Consider the following 4,458-nt stretch of genomic DNA (forward strand, 5'->3'; position numbering starts at 1 on the left):
CCCGGGCGGGCCCGGGTGCTGCCTGGCCCCATCTCAGCATGGCCAGACCTCGCAGAAGCCGGCCTGAGCAAACTCGGAGGAAAAGGCCCATCGGGAAGGGGCCAAGAGGCAGGAGGGTACCCGGGCCACTGGGGGCCCCACGAGGTAGGCCCAGGTGCTGCCTGGCCCCATCTCGGCATGGCCAGACCTCGCGGAGTCCTGCCTGAGCAAACTCGGAGAAAAAGGCCCATCGGAAAAGGGGGTGAGCGGCAGGTGCGTTCCCGGGCCCCTGGGGGCCCCAGCGGGCGGGCCCGGGTGCTGCCTGGCCCCGTCTCAGCATGGCCAGACCTCGCGGAGGCCTGCCTGAGAAAACTCGGAGGAAAAGGCCCATCGGGAAGGGGCCAAGAGGCAGAAGCGTACCCGGGCCCCTGGGGGCCCCGGCGGGCCGGCCCGGGTCCTGCCTTCCCCTGACTCAGAATCGCCAGACCACACGGAGGTCTGACTGACCCTCTCCCTTGTAATCCAGAGGAAAATTACCCTCCTTTCTTGTAATCCGTGCACTCGAGGTGACAGAGGGGACCCAAGGCGTGAAAGTACCCGACCTCCTGGAGCCCTCGCTGGGATCCGGGAGGCAAATGGCACCTCATCGGGACTTCCAGGGAAGTTCGGCCATCTGGTCGCCCCCCATTGGAAAGCATTGCGGGTGACCAGATGGCCGAGGCGATCCGGGAGACCAGATGGCCGAGGGGATCCGGGAGACCAGATGGCCGAGGGGATCCGGGAGACCAGATGGCCGAGGGGACCTGGGAGACCAGATGGCCGAGGGGATCCGGGAGACCAGATGGCCGAGGGGATCCCAGAGACCATATGGCCGGGCACGAAAGTCAAGCCAAGCCTATGTCACTCTGTGCCCCAACGAAAAAGTGAGCTGGCGCCAGGGGAACGGGGGGGGTGGGGACCGGAGGCCCAGGGCCGTGGCACCCGACCCGGGGCCCGGACGGAGCCCGGGATGGGGAGGCCGCCCTCCCCGGGCCCTCAGGGGCCCCGGATGGGGCTCCTGAACCCAGCCAAGCAGGGGGAGGCTCCCCGGGCACCACGGAAACCCGTCCCAGCCTTTGGCAGTGCGGCAGACCGGGGGACAGGGCCCAGGGCCGTGGCACCCGACCCGGGGCCCGGCCGGGCCCCTGGACCCAGCCGGGGCTCCCAGGCCCGGAGGCGCAGGGGAAGCCTCCCCGGGCCTTCCGGACCCCGTCTCGGGCACCCTGCCATGCAGCAGGACCAAGGACAGCGCCCGGGATGGGGAGGCCGCCCTCCCCGGGCCCTCAGGGGCCCCGGCCGGAGCTGCTGAACTCGGCCGAGCGAGGGGAGGTTTCCCGGGCACAACGGAGCCCCGTCCCGGGGCTTTGGCAGTGTGGCAGGCCGGGGGGACTGGGCCCAGGGCCGTGGCACCCGACCCGGGGCCCGGCCGGGCCCCTGGATCCAGCCGGGGCTCCCAAGCCCGGAGGCGCAGGGGAAGCCTCCCCGGGCCTTCCGGACCCCGTCCCGGGCACCCTGCCACGCAGCAGGACCAAGGACAGCGCCCAGGATGGGGAGGCCGCCCTCCCCGGGCCCTCAGGGGACCCGGCCGGAGCTGCTGAACTCGGCCGAGCGAGGGGAGGCTTCCCGGGCACAACGGAGCCCCGTCCCGGGGCTTTGGCAGTGAGGCAGGCCGGGGGGGACCGGGCCCAGGGCCGTGGCACCCGACCCGGGGCCCGGCCGGGCCCCTGGACCCAGCCGGGGCTCCCAAGCCCGGAGGCGCATGGGACGCCTCCCCGGTCCCTCCGGACCCCGTCCCGGGCACCCTGCCACGCAGCAGGACCAAGGACAGAGCCCGGGGTGGGGAGGCCGCCCTCCCCGGGCCCTCAGGGGCCACAGCCACAGCTCCTGTACCCAGCCAAGCAAGGGGAGGCTCCCCGGGCACCACGGAAACCCGTCCCGGGCCTTTGGCAGTGCGGCAGGCCGGGGGACAGGGCCCAGGGCCGTGGCACCCGAGCCTCCCCGGGCCTTCCGGACCCCGTCCCGGGCACCCTGCCACGCAGCAGGACCAAGGACAGCGCCCAGGATGGGGAGGCCACCCTCCCCGGGCCCTCAGGGGCCCCGGCCGGAGCTGCTGAACTCGGCCGAGCGAGGGGAGGCTTCCCGGGCACAACGGAGCCCCGTCCCGGGGCTTTGGCAGTGAGGCAGGCCGGGGGGGACCGGGCCCAGGGCCGTGGCACCCGACCCGGGGCCCGGCCGGGCCCCTGGACCCAGCCAGGGCTCCCAGGCCCGGAGGCGCAGGGGAAGCCTCCCCGGGCCCTCCGGACCCCGTCCCGGGCACCCTGCCACGCAGCAGGACCAAGGACAGAGCCCGGGGTGGGGAGGCCGCCCTCCCCCGGGCCCCTAGGGGCCCCGGACAGAGCTCCTGAACCCAGACAAGCAAGGGGAGGCTCCCCGGGCACAACGGAACCCCTTCCTAGGCCCTTGGCAGTGCGGTAGGCTGGGAGACAGGGACCAGGGCCGGAGCACCCGACCCGGGGCCCGGCCGGGCCCCTGGACCCAGCGGGGCTCCCAAGCCCGGAGGCGCATGGGACGCCTCCCCGGACCCATGGAGCCCGTCCTGGGCATTGAGCCATGCCGTTGGCCTGGAGATGGGAGCCCCAGACGCCCGGGGATGGACTGCCCGGTACCCGTGGATCCCGTCCTGGGCTCTTTGACATGCCGTCGGCCTGGAGGTGGGTGCCCGGGACGCCCGGGGGAGGCCTGGTCGGGACCCGTGGAGCCCTTCCCGGGTACTTTGCCAATGCCGTTGGCCTCATGGAGATGGGTGCCCCGGACGCCCGGGGGAGGACTGCCCGGTACCCATGGAGCCCTTTCCGGGTACTTTGAAACGCTGTTGGCCTCCTGGAGATGTGTGCCCCGAACGCCCGGGGGGAGGGCTGCCCGGGGCCCGTGGAGCCCGCCCTGGGCACTTTGACATGCCGTCGTCCTGGAGGTGGGAGCCCCGGACGCCTGGGGGAGGGCTGCCCGGGACCCATGGAGCCCTTCCCGGTTACTCTGCCATCCCGTTGGCCTCCTGGAGATGGGTGCCCTGGACGCCCGGGGGAGGTCTGTCCGGGGCCCATGGAGCCCGTCCTGGGCAGTGTGACATGCCGTCGGCCTGGAGGTGGGAGCCCCGGACGCCCGGGGGAAGGCTACCCGGGACCCGTGGAGCCCTTCCCGGGTACTTTGCCATCCCGTTGGCCTCCTGGAGATGGTTGCCCCGGACGCCCGGGGGAGGACTGCCCGGTACCCGTGGATCCCGTCCTGGGCTCTTTGACATGCCGTCGGCCTGGAGGTGGGTGCCCGGGACGCCCGGGGGAAGGCTACCCGGGACCCGTGGAGCCCTTCCCGGGTACTTTGCCATCCCGTTGGCCTCCTGGAGATGGTTGCCCCGGACGCCCGGGGGAGGACTGCCCGGTACCCGTGGATCCCGTCCTGGGCTCTTTGACATGCCGTCGGCCTGGAGGTGGGTGCCCGGGACGCCCGGGGGAGGCCTGGTGGGGACCCGTGGAGTCCTTTCCGGGTACTTTGCCAATGCCGTTGGCCTCATGGAGATGGGTGCCCCGGACGCCCGGGGGAGGACTGCCCGGTACCCGTGGAGCCCTTTCCGGGTACTTTGCAACGCCGTTGGCCTCCTGGAGATGTGTGCCCCGAACGCCCGGGGGGAGGGCTGCCCGGGGCCAGTGGAGCCCGCCCTGGGCACTTTGACATGCCGTCGTCCTGGAGGTGGGAGCCCCGGACGCCCGGGGGAGGGCTGCCCGGGACCCATGGAGCCCTTCCCAGTTACTCTGCCATCCCGTTGGCCTCCTGGAGATGGGTGCCCTGGACGCCCGGGGGAGGTCTGTCCGGGGCCCATGGAGCCCGTCCTGGGCAGTGTGACATGCCGTCGGCCTGGAGGTGGGAGCCCCGGACGCCCGGGGGAAGGCTGCCCGGGACCCGTGGAGCCCTTCCCGGGTACTTTGCCATCCCGTTGGCCTCCTGGAGATGGTTGCCCCGGACGCCCGGGGGAGGGCTGCCCGGGACCCATGGAGCCCTTCCCGGTTACTCTGCCATCACGTTGGCCTCCTGGAGATGGGTGCCCCGGACGCCCGGGGGAGGTCTGTCCGGGGCCCATGGAGCCCGTCCTGGGCAGTGTGACATGCCGTTGGCCCGGAAAATGGAGCCCCCAGACGCCCGGGGGAGGTGTTGCCCAGGCATATCTCATCTGGTCCCCCGGGCAGAGAACCACCAGCCCTGGAGAGGTGTCCGGGCGTACCCTGCCCCTAGTAATCCGGAGGGAAATTACCCCCCTTTCTTGCAATCTGTGCACGCGAGGCGACAGAGGGGACCCACGGCGTGAAAGAACCCGACCTCATGGAGCCCTAGCTGGGATCCGGGAGCCGAATGGCACCTCATCGGGACTTCCAGGGAAGCCCGGCCATC

This window comes from Lissotriton helveticus, chromosome 12 (genome assembly GCF_964261635.1).
Source record: "Lissotriton helveticus chromosome 12, aLisHel1.1, whole genome shotgun sequence".
In the NCBI taxonomy this organism is placed as follows: domain Eukaryota; kingdom Metazoa; phylum Chordata; class Amphibia; order Caudata; family Salamandridae; genus Lissotriton; species Lissotriton helveticus.